This window comes from Oncorhynchus masou, chromosome 25 (assembly GCF_036934945.1).
Source record: "Oncorhynchus masou masou isolate Uvic2021 chromosome 25, UVic_Omas_1.1, whole genome shotgun sequence".
In the NCBI taxonomy this organism is placed as follows: Eukaryota; Metazoa; Chordata; class Actinopteri; order Salmoniformes; family Salmonidae; genus Oncorhynchus; species Oncorhynchus masou.
Genome location: NC_088236.1, coordinates 8,604,489 through 8,617,418, shown reverse-complemented (window position 1 = coordinate 8,617,418; position 12,930 = coordinate 8,604,489). Strand labels below are relative to the sequence as shown.

Here is a 12,930-nt window from a genome sequence, read left to right as displayed (position 1 = left end):
TGGCCTAATTAACATAGTCATGATATACTGTACCTTATTCTCCAAGTCTAATTAACATAGTCCTTATATACTGGCCTAATTAACACAGTCCTGATATACTGTACCTTATTCTCCAAGCCTAATTAACACAGTCCTGATATACTGGCCTAATTAACACAGTCCTGATATACTGGCCTAATTAACATAGTCATGATATACTGTACCTTATTCTCCAAGTCTAATTAACACAGTCCTGATATACTGTACCTTATTCTCCAGGCCTAATTAACATAGTCCTGATATACTATACCTTATTCTCCAAGCCTAATTAACACAGTCCTGATATACTGTACCTTATTCTCCAGGCCTAATTAACATAGTCATGATATACTGTACCTTATTCTCCAAGTCTAATTAACACAGTCCTGATATACTGTACCTTATTCTCCAGGCCTAATTAACATAGTCCTGATATACTGTACCTTATTCTCCAAGTCTAATTAACACAGTCCTGATATACTGTACCTTATTCTCCAAGTCTAATTAACATAGTCCTGATATACTGTACCTTATTCTCCAAGCCTAATTAACATAGTCCTGATATACTGTACCTTATTCTCCAAGCCTAATTAACACAGTCCTGATATACTGTACCTTATTCTCCAAGCCTAATTAACACAGTCCTGATATACTGTACCTTATTCTCCAAGTCTAATTAACACAGTCCTGATATACTGTACCTTATTCTCCAAGCCTAATTAACATAGTCCTGATATACTGTACCTTAAAACAAACAAACAACTCATCCATAACCATTTTACTCCATTACTTCAGTCGCCTTTTGACATTTAACATCTTTAACCTTAAATTATTATTTTAATACATTCCAGTCCCAATTGATTTCTTCTTCTTCTTTTCTAGAGTCAACATCAACTTTTCTCTAAATGTTCAGTCTTTTTTTGTGCTCCATGTGGGAGTAAACAAAGAAGAAGAAGGAAGGAAGAAGAAGCAGTAAAACGTCTTCATGGGTGTGTGTGTGGGTGGGGACTTCCTTTTCATGCATTCTGACACTAAAATGTCACAGAAAACTAGGCCTTAGACTGCCATTCTGACACTTATATTGAAGACGTTATTACTTAAATACTGGAAGTCTGAATATACTCTAACGTTAAGAGAATGTAAAAATGTATTTATTATGTAAATATCGAAAGTGGGGTCTGGCTAGGACAGACTATATGGCACAATTCTAAGCCACATGTGGGAGAGTTTTACGGGCACTAGAAGCACCATTGGGTGTGGAAGTGGTGGGAACATGTGGGTCTGAGCAAGTGTGAGGTCGTTGATGTTTGTTGAAGTGTATGTATGTGAATGTTAAGTTGTTTGTTGTTTTTGTGTGCATTTTTTGTTGTTGTTGAAATGCCTCATGAGGTTAGTTCAACTGTTGTACCCCATCACAACCCCAAAATGTAAGCTAGGTTTTACTCCAATGTTCGTAAACAATGTAAATGGAAACAAACACTGTATGGCCTCTTAACATGGTTACAATGGTCTATGAATTTGTGTGGTTACATTTCTCCAGCCCCATCCCTCAGCCTTTTACCAAAACAGAGGTGGAGTATGGGAGTTGTTATTGTGCTTGTATGATCGGGACTATGCCCCTGAATTGCCCTGGTTAAAGTCTGTGGTGGCTGGAATTACTGCTTTATAAAATGTTTCTTTAAGTCATAACTTCTCTGTAGGATGGGCCAAGAAATTATTTAATATGGCTATAGGTGTGGCTGCTATGAACTGAACACACATACACAGGGGAGATTTTAGCGTGTAAATCTAGGCGCTATACACTGAATGAACAGTGAACACACGCTGTTTCAACTATGTCAGTGAAGGCAAGTATGATCACTGTCACCTCAGTTGAATTAACCAACTGTAAATTGCTCATATCGGCAAAATAATTTAAATTAAGAAAATAAAAATGCATTCAATTATTACTGGAAAAATACTTGTTGTGTTCTCCGATTGATGAAAATAAACCCAGACTGCTATGAAGAGAAAGCATATTATGTCCTACTGTTGAGAGAGATGTGTTAAAAGAAAGGAGAATATTAACAGGGTTGTGTCAGCTATCACTGAAAGGCTTTAGTAATAGCGCTTGTAGTGTGTGGTCCTGTCAAGGCAGAGTTGAAAATGAGTTTTGGCTCTAAAGTCAAAAGATCCTAAATAAAAATGAAAGGATCTTTTGACTATACAGTGCCTTGCAAAAGTATTCGGCCCCCTTGAACTTTGCGACCTTTTGCCACATTTCAGGCTTCAAACATAAAGATATAAAACTGTATATTTTTGTGAAGAATCAACAACAAGTGGGACACAATCATGAAGTGGAACGACATTTATTGGATATTTCAAACTTTTTTAACAAATCAAAAACTGAAAAATTGGGCGTGCAAAATTATTCAGCCCCCTTAAGTTAATACTTTGTAGCGCCACCTTTTGCTGCGATTATTTTGGGGGACACAATATTTTTCATTAATTGCACATGTCCATGTCCTGTTAATACACATTTCATCACTTGGAACTATCCACACTGTGTGCTTATGTCATCGCTGTCTGCTCCCGTGTTTCCTGTTCTCTCCAGAGATGACATCCTGATTATACTCTGTGAGGTGAAAAACGACGTGAGCCAGAAAGGGCTGTTGGATAAAGGGGTGGTCAAGCAGACGCCTGTATCTGAGGAAGAAGCTCTTCTTTCCTGTGCCAGAGAAGAATCTGAAGGCCCAATAGATGGGCTTTCTACCTGGGCCTCGCTGAGGCCACACCTATTCCCTGGGCCTCGCTGAGGCCACACCTATTCCCCGGTCCTCGCTGAGGCCACACCCATTCCCTGGGCCTCGCTGAGCCCACACCTATTCCCTGGGCCTCGCTGAGACCCACCCCTATTCTCTGGGCCTCGCTGAGACCACACCTATTCCCTGGGCCTCGCTGAGCCCACACCTATTCCCTGGGCTTCGCTGAGCCCACACCTATTCCCTGGGCTTCGCTGAGCCCACACCTATTCCCTGGGCCTCGCTGAGCCCACACCTATTCCCTGGGCCACGCTGAGCCCACACTTGTTCCCTGGGCCACGCTGAGCCCACACTTGTTCCCTGGGCCAAGCTGAGCCCACACCTGTTCCCTGGGCCTCGCTGAGGCCACACCTGTTCCCTGGGCCTCGCTGAGGCCACACCTGTTCCCTGGGCCTCGCTGAGGCCACACCTATTCCCTGGGCTTCGCTGAGGCCACGCCTATTTCCTGGGCTTTGCTGAGCCCACACCTATTCCCTAGGCTTCGCTGAGCCCACACCTATTCCCTGGGCTTCGCTGAGCCCACACCTGTTCCCTGGGCCTTGCTGAGGCCACACCTATTCCCTGGGCCTCGCTGAGGCCACACCTATTCCCTGGGCCTCGCTGAGGCCACACCTATTCCCTGGGCCTCGCTGAGGCCACACCTGTTCCCTGGGCCTTGCTGAGGCCACACTTGTTCCCTGGGCCTCGCTGATGCCACACCTGTTCCCTGGGCCTCGCTGAGGCAAACACCTGTTCCCTGGGCCTCGCTGAGGCCACACCTGTTCCCTGGGCCACGCTGAGGCCACACCTGTTCCCTGGGCCTCTCTGAGGCCACACCTGTTCCCTGGGCCTCGCTGAGGCCACACCTGTTCCCTGGGCCTCTCTGAGGCCACAGCTGTTCCCTGGGCCTAATGGGGAATATGTGTGATTTCAGCAAGGCCCTGGAAACAGGTGTGATCTCAGCTGTTTGAAGATGGTGAATAAAACCCAACAGTAAAAAAAGCAAAAACAAAACTTAAGAACAGGAAGCATAGAAATAGAGCACAAAGAACAGATCAACCACTCGTTAGGCTTTCAATGAGAATGACAGATCTATAACTCACATTTCTGCATTTGTAAAACGATGCCACATGCTCAATTGAAGTGAAGGAGTAGATAAATAAACATGGTAGCAATGTAAACCTGGGATCCCCCTTTTTTTTTAACAAAGGCATTTCAAGATAAATTACATTTGACAAAACTACTTTGAAAAAGCGTTTACCCGTGATTGCATTAGAATTGTTGTGCACTGATTGCTTATCAGAATACATATTTCCCTCCTGTGACACTTGAATGCCCTCAAGAAGAACAGCGATCTTGCATAGAACACACAACAACAAGCCGACAAGGTAAATAGATAAACTATTCCACTATGGGGCTGTCTGTTTTTGTTTAAATAACAATATTATAGTATCACTGGCAAATTACATCCTGAGAAATAAGGTATACTCTTTGCCACTCCGCTGTTTGAGTAGAGCGCCACGGTGGAGGGCAATATAGACATTTAATTCCCTTCTTCTGAACATCGGAGTGTCTTCAACAACCATACATATCAGTTCACACAGCGTAAGAGAGAACACAATATCTGAGAATACATTTATTTGGGAATATATTTCGTAGAACAGTCTCTGTTAGGCTGGAATCTCCAGACCAGCTGAACTCCGCTCAGGTGTCTTTTCTGCGTCTGCTGCTTGAGGTCACAGTGCTTAAAAAGCATTTAATGCTGAACATGATTCCCCTTTTATTCATAACTTCCCTAGACGATCATCTCTGAATTTGTGATCATGTCGATGCTTTGAAAAATGTTTTGTGTTTTATCTTTCTCAACTTGTATTATTTTATTTGTGAAGTACCTTTCGAATGCATTTGTTGCAAGAAATGTACTATATAAATAAAGTTTGATTTCAGAAGATTACGTGCCCATGTAACTGTATAGCTTCCGTCCCTCTCCTCGCCCCAACCTGGGCTCTAATCAGGGACCCTCTGCACACATCAACAACTGAACCACTAAGCATCGTTACCCGACTCTCCACAAAAGGGGAACAACTATTTCAAGGTCTCAGAGCGAGTGACGTCACCGATTGAACCGCTTTTAGCGCGCACCCCGCTAACTAGCTGGCCATTTCACATCGGTTACACCCAGACATGATAGGCGTGGCTGTTTTCAATGCGGTTATATTACATAGATTACGGATGAAAACCAAAGCAAAGAACACCTGTTGAGCCTAAAGCATTCTGGTTATAATTACTTGAAGGTAAGTTACCTACTAAAGCACTAACTCGATCTTATTTCGTGGTGTACTATTCGTTAGGCTATACACTAAGTAAAAACACTTTTTAGAATCTCTTTAAAAACGGTATGAAGACTAATATCTAACTTGTATTTTATGGGCTATAATGAACATAGCCAGCTAACCTTTAGGAAAATGTAAAAAAAATATGAACGTATGTAGGCTGTAGATTGTGTGCAAGCATATATATATATATATATCTTTCACACTTGAATATTCTCGTTGTGCCCTTCTTCCGTTTCATTTCGGCCTATTTGTATTTATTTATTTGTATTTATAAATGTTTTGTTCGAAGGTTATTGTTATTGGTTGGATAACCTTATCCACTATTATCCTATGTTGGCCCATTTCTATTTCCCATGTTTTATAAGCGGTACCCACTGCGCAGAACAGCCGATGAATTATCACTGAATCATTGTGGATTTAACGTTGTAGTAGCGGCAGTGGATCATCACGGTTGAGGATTTACATGTAACTGATTACGAAAAGACGGTAACTGTATCCATTACGTTCCCAGCAACAATATAGTTGTCAGATTACAGATAGGATTCATTTTGAAAAACGTTATGATTACTTCTAAGATAAATGTTTTATTCAGGAAGACTTTTTGTGAGAGAGAAAAAGTATTCGACACCATTCTGTGTTGATGACATTAAAATAAGCATTGTAAAAGGTGCAAATGTACAATTGTTCCGATCACAAATCAGAGACCACTATGATGACACACCAAATACGTTTGGTGGAACGCGGGAAAATAACCGGAATAGGCGGTAATAGAATAACAGGAAATAGGCTTCTGTAGGCTACAATCCACAAGCTATGTCTTAGATTCGTGCGATTTATGACATCCAAAGATGATCCAACTTGAGTAAATGCTTGGGGGCCAGGAAGACAGCAATGGTGTAGCCTACGTTCGAATTTATTGTTGATATCTAGTCTATGAATCACGCTGCTGCTCTCTGTTACCTGTGCATTTTATGGATTGTGGTTGTTGTGGATTTCAGTTCACAAATGTATATGTGTATTTTAACCAAATAGTGGTTGAATTGAAGTAGTTTAATTAAGCTGCCTATCAAGCAATGTTTTTTAACCAAACGGAAGCAAACAGAGCAAATAGAGTTTCTATTGGACAAATTCAGGAAGGTCCCTCCCCGTTTCGTTCCGTTTGCTTCGGTTTAAAAAACGTTTTGCAACAGAATCGGCGTAATGAATACGCCCCAGTGGATGGAGTGAAACATGCGCTCTTGCTGCAGCTGCGTTATGCGGACCCCCTCCTAGGGAATAAAAGTTTGAGTTCCTCCCTTATAAACTCCGCTGTGGTATTGTGCGCCATACTGTCAAAAAAGTCAAATTTAAGAAGATCACGAGTGGGGCTTTTATTGCTCAATCTAATTCGTGCTGATTAAAAAAATATAAAAAATCATTAGGCGTAATGGACACATGCTCAAACTCGAGCACTTTTGATAGACTTAAAGAGCTGCAAATTGTCGAGATATCAAACTGTCACCAACAAAATCGGGAAAAATAGGCTTACAGCAAACGCAGCATATTGCATTCATTTTTCACGTGCAAATAACACTTTTCTGTTGTGCTCAAAGCATGCAATTCCATGTGCGCAGCATTTATTTTTCAACTCGAAGCAACGAGCCCAATCAGTCCTCCATGACAACACAATGATAAACAACATAGTAGTCTAATTAGTCCTTAGTTTTAGGGTTACGGGCAGGTAAAACAATTAGCCTAGTCTATATTTATATATTTCCATGTCCCAGTTGCGGTTCTAGCTTGTATGGTCGTCGTCTTCGACCCCCTCCCCCCCCTTAACACTCAAATATAAAAAAAGTAGTAACAAAGACAAATATAAACAAACTGCTGTATTTAAATACAGATAAAAGAGAGAATTTAATTATTACACTTTACCATATTGCTAACAAAAAAAACATAGAAATAAAACTAAATTGCACAAGTCCTATATCACACAAAGGCACAAATAGAATAACACACTTATAAAGAAGATAATCAGCTTATTACAGGATTGCACTTTAAACAAGAAACACAAACTAAATTTCACAACTAATTGCATTATTAATTGCATTAGTACTGTACAAAGTTAGAAATTCCCCTGCTCCCCCTACCTCGGTCTTCCAGTAGGGAGATCTGAGGTCAACCTTTCCACATGTTACATTACAGCCTTATTCAATGTACACACAATAACCCAATAATAAAGCGAAAACTGTTTTTTAGAAATGTTTTCAAATGTATTCAAAATTATAAAAAAACAGAAATACCTTATTTACATAATTATTTACATAATTATTCAGAGCATTTGCTATGAGACTCGAAATTAAAGCTCAGGTGCATCCTGTTTCCATTCATCATCCTTGAGATGTTTCTTCAACTTGATTAGAGTCCACCTGTGGTAAATTCAATTGATTGGACATGATTTGGAAAGACACACACCTGTCTATATAAGGTCCCACAGTTGACACTGCATGTCAGAGGAAAAACCAAGACATGAGGTCAAAGGAATTGTCCATAAAGGTTCCACACAGGATTGTGACGAGGCACAGATCTGGGGAGGGGTACAAAAACATTTCTGCAGCATTGAAGGCCCCCAAGAACACAGTGGCCAGCTAAGTCAGCCATTTGGGGACTCATCCCCTCTGGCATTTAGCCACCGTTTTCTTATTGCCTTGCACTAATTTTAGTTAGGTTTCATATTAGAGAAACTGTAGAGCCACACCAATAGTTCAAAAATACAAACTTGTTCTCCACTAAGACAGGTATGCATGTCGGACCATAGATATATTTTACAGACATAACCAGATATGTAATCCTCTGAAAGGAGAAGTCCCAAGAGGTGGAACCATAGCAACAGTGCATATTTTTTTTTTTACCAAGTCAGTTAAGAACAATTTCTTATTTTCAATGACGGCCTAGTGGGTGTTCAGGGGCAGAAAGACAGATTTGTACCTTGTCAGCTCGGGGGTTTGAACTTGCAACCTTCCGGTTACAAGTCCAACGCTCTAACCACTAGGCTACCCTGCCGCCCCATTTACTGTACTCTGAGTTAACTCTGGTGCAGAGGATAAGTTCATTAGAGTTAACTGCACCTCAGAAATTGCAGCCCAAATAAATGCTTCACAGAGTTCAAATAACAGACACATCTCAACATCAACTGTTCAGAGGAAATTGCGTGAATCAGGCCTTCATGGTCGAATTGCTGTAAATAAACGACTACTAAAGGACACCAATAAGAAGAGACTTGCTTGGGCCAAGAAACATGAGCAATGGACATTAGACCGGTGGCAATCTGACCTTTAGGTTGATGAGTCCAAATTTGAGATTTGTGGTTCCAACCACTGTTTCTTTGTGAGACACAGAATAGGTGAACAGATTATCTCCTTATATGTGGTTCCCATCGTGAAGCATGGAGGAGGTGTGATCATGTGGTGGTGCTTTTTTGGTGACACTGTTGGTGATTTATTTAGAATATTTTTGATTTGTTTAACACTTTATTGGTTACTACATGATTCCATATGTGTTATTTCATAGTTTTGATGTCTTCACTATTATTCTACAATGTAGAAAATAGTAAAGATAAAGAAAAACCCTTGAAAGAGTAGGTGTGTCCAAACTTTTGACTGGTACTGTATGTAACCAAATAAGAGCATCATTACAACACTAAAATCTAAATTGTGTGCTTCTGTGTGTGTGTTGTGTGGGGGAGAGATACAGAGAGAGTGTGTACAATCCTAGATCTATGATCCGGGGCCAGTCTAATTGGGGAAAAGGGGTTCAGAGGCAGTGAAACAAATAACGTGGCAGTTTGGGCAGGAGATCATCCAGGAGAGAGAGGTCAGCACTTCTCATCCTTAATTAGGACATGCAAATGAAAGAATAGAGACACAGAGACCAGGGCTGTTACTCTGTGGGTAAAAAGACAGGGGACAAGGGACATATCAAGCCGGTGTTTTGTGTTTATGTGTGAGTGTATATACTTACCTCGCTAGAGTTCTTCATTCAAACTCAGTGAGCTCTTGGAAGAATGGGGCAATGTAGGGGTTGAGAACAGCTGGCTTCCTCTGGGCCAACTTGTCATGCACTTTGTCCCCGTCCTTCAGGGTTCATCAATATAGTTGATGAAATCAAGTGAGGAACGTATAAAAATAAGACCGATGCATCTACTTCAAACCCTTGCTAACTAACAGTAGGGTGTTGGAGACCACCTAAAGTGAGACCAATTCAAGACCAAGACCGGAGATAATCGAGTCTGAGTCAAGACCGAGACCAGGAGGGGACAAGGGCTCTGAGACCGAGTCAAGACCAAGACTAGACCATGATTGTAATTTTGTAAAATCACCACCATAAGAGTTCAAAATGTCCAGTATTTCTGTGTTCGTATTTCAGAACAACATATGGATTCTTTAGACATTCAAAATAGTGAAAAAAATGCATTCTGGGGGAAAATAGAGCCACTACAAATTATTACTAACCCAAACACAGTGGGGAACAATGGGCCTTCTACGCCTTCAGAGAAGGGCTAAGGATTTATACAAATTATTATTATTATATATTTATATTATTATTTTCAATTTTGTTGTGATTTAATCTTTTCAGTTTTGGTTGGGAAATAAAGGGCAAACACTGAAGAGAAAAAAAAGATGCAATCGGGATGTTTCTTTGCTGGTCTCTGGGGAGATAGATATAGCTAGCTAAGTCAGCCATTTGCTAGGCCATCAGAAGCTAGACAAAATGCATCTGCCATTCAACTGTATTATGGCAAAATTTTGGAGTGACAGTGGAATCAACCAATCACATTTTGACTTAATGGGTGGGACCGTTTTTACAAAAACGTATGGAAACCTCTGCCTTCTTGAAGGCCAACAGGTCGCTGCGCAATAGCGAGCAGTGGTTTTCCCACGGTCTAGCTAGCTAGCTTTTGTTGCAGGCTAGTTTGCAGCAGTTGCAGCAGGTCTTATCAAAGAGGATGTTGTTGTTAATTTATTAGCTTCTCCCGTTCCAAGAATAACTTTCAACAATAAGTTAAGTTTCAAATTATCTTAATCTAGTGAATGGAACTATGTTTGTTATTGCAGCGTCACATCCTGTTGTTAGACATCTCTTTGAAAATAAGTTGTGTGTGAAACATTGTTGCATTTAAAGTGGAACTGACAGCATTTTAGCAACATGAAATCTTATTAAAAGCAACCACTTAGATAGCCATTTTCACGTTTTCATAAATTCTTAGAATGTTTGGGAATAACTTATATTAAGGCATTTGTGAAAATTCTATAGCAATATAGAGTGGGATTGTGGCTGTGGTGTTTGGACATTTAATAAACACTGCAGTAAATAAAACCTAATAAAACCATCTGTCTCGTCCAGGACCGGAGTCCACACAGACCGGTGCGCTATAGCCAATCAGAGCTACAGTAGACCTTTATACAAAGAAACAAGCCATTTACAACATGGGGATGACATCATTCAATTTGAACTGGACTGTATGTTTACACGCAGTTGCAACAGGGAGAATTTAGATCATTAGAACGCATTCCATTCGCTAAAAGCGACATTAATTTCTGCAACTATGGAAACACCACAGGAGTCCTCTTACATTTGAGAACTTTACAGTCCTATTGATCAAACAACCATGAAAAGGTAGACTCTCTCAGTTATGTGCATCAACAACAACAAGATCAACAACTAACACTAGCCGGAGCAAGATGAAATAAAATCTAACAAAGTAACATTAGATAAACCCTCTCAATCTTCTTTAGTTGGACGTCAAAATTGCACTGATAAACGATGGAGAATTGTAGCCTCCTCGTCCTTCTGCAGCTAACCTGCCAATGCATGCTTGTCCCAACCAAGCACCAAAGCTAACTGGCTAAAGTTGGCTAGCTTGCTAGCTAGCTACTTATAGACATAAATGAGAGAACAACACTCTGAACATTTTACATGCCGTAGCAGAGCTGGTTAGCTAGGCTGTTTACATGTTATTGTCACGACTTCCGCCGAAGTCGGTCCCTCTCCTTGTTTGGGCGGCGTTCGGCGGGCGAAGTCACTGGTCTTCTAGCCATCGTCACTCCACCTTTCATTTTCCATTTGTTTTGTCTTGTTTTCCAGCACACTTGGTTCACATTCCCTCATCAGACTAAATGTATATTACCCTCTGTTTCCCCCATGTCTGTGTGTGGAATTGTTCTTTGTGTAGTGTGTTACGCTACAGGCCGTCTTGCTCTAGGTTTGTTTCAAACCTAGGTTTGTTTGTTTTGTTTAATCCGGTTCATGTTACCGTGGTTGTGCTTTGTGCTGCTGTGCCTTTGGGCCAGGGTGTATATTAAAGTTCTCCTGTTATCACCCATCTCTGCTCTCCTGCGCCTGACTTCCCGGCAACCAGTCACTCACCCAATTACAGTTATCTAGAGCATTCTTGACTAACTATTACTTTTTTTGCCTACATTTACTGACACCGGTCTTTTTCAGTGAGGTGTGGCGCCTTCGTAAATGCATCAGTTATTCTGCACTCTGGCACACTCAGACAAGAGTACTCTGAAATCGGAGTAGATAGCCAGAAATAATTTGCTAAGAGATATGCTACTGGATAACAGTCGTACAAGTTCTTGTTAGCTAACCAAATGACACCTGCTTCTCTGTGTATAGCCCCCTAAAAACGATATGAGGGAAAAAGTCAGTAACTCACCCACTCATCCAATGGCATGACATCCTCCTAGTAGTTAGTTAGCTATCTAGCGAACGTCAGCCTCAGTGTTTTTAGCTTGCTACCTAAATAGATACGCTAGCCAATTAGCCACGTTATGACTGACTTGTGATCATTTCCCTTCCTAGTATGATTGTATTGATATTCCCAGCCTTATTTACATTTCTTAGTTTTTGTCCAAAATATTGAGTTATTGAAACTGATACAGTGCATCCTGAATGGAGACAGTAAACAATGTACCAGGCCAGCTGGGATCTACAACCTGGTAGCAATATGTTTTGGACTACCAAGAAATGTATTGGTGAATTATATTAATCATGCATTGAACTGCATCCATCAATTCTGCCAACAATGCCTTAGTGTACGTCATGGAACGCTGAGTCAAATATAGAACCTATTTCTAAAACCTCTTCTGAAGTTGGTTTTGTAGAATAAACTGGGAATTTTATATTTTTGACTGATATAATGATAGTCTGTTTGGTTCATATCTGCAAAGTAGTTAACACGCTGTCAGTTCCACTTTAAACTTTAGGTAATCGATTACTTTGTGTGCTAAACGTGAAATGGGAAGTAATACTTGTGCATTTTGATTGTGAAATGCATGATGTATTTTTGTATTTTTATGATTGGGACCTACTGGCTTATTATGTCCGAGTTTATGGACTGCTTATCCTTTAACATCGTGCTGTGTGACTGCTGTCTCTCCATCAGCCCTATGCAGTGGTGTGGTGATTTAACATCGTGCTGTGTGACTGCTGTCTCTCCATCGGCCCTATGCAGTGGTGTGGTGATTTAACATCGTGCTGTGTGACTGCTGTCTCTCCATCGGCCCTATGCAGTGGTGTGGTGATTTAACATCATGCTGTGTGACTGCTGTCTCTCCATCGGCCCTATGCAGTGGTGTGGTGGTTTAACATCGTGCTGTGTGACTGCTGTCTCTCCATCGGCCCTATGCAGTGGTGTGGTGATTTAACATCATGCTGTGTGACTGCTGTCTCTCCATCGGCCCTATGCAGTGGAGTGGTGGTGATTTAAGATCGTGCTGTGTGTGACTGCTGTCTCTCCATCGGCCCTATGC

General features: G+C 41.1%; 1 protein-coding gene across 1 annotated transcript in view; it reads left to right on the top strand.

Annotated features, from left to right (window-relative positions):
• Nucleotides 1–4,964: 4,964 nt before the first annotated feature.
• LOC135513734 (uncharacterized) overlaps nucleotides 4,965–12,930 on the top strand; it is a 30,740-nt gene continuing 22,774 nt past the window's right edge. Inside the window, exon 1 of the mRNA XM_064936626.1 lies at nucleotides 4,965–5,092. The gene's annotated coding sequence lies outside the window, so the exon portion shown is untranslated. The remainder of the gene's footprint in view (nucleotides 5,093–12,930) is intronic.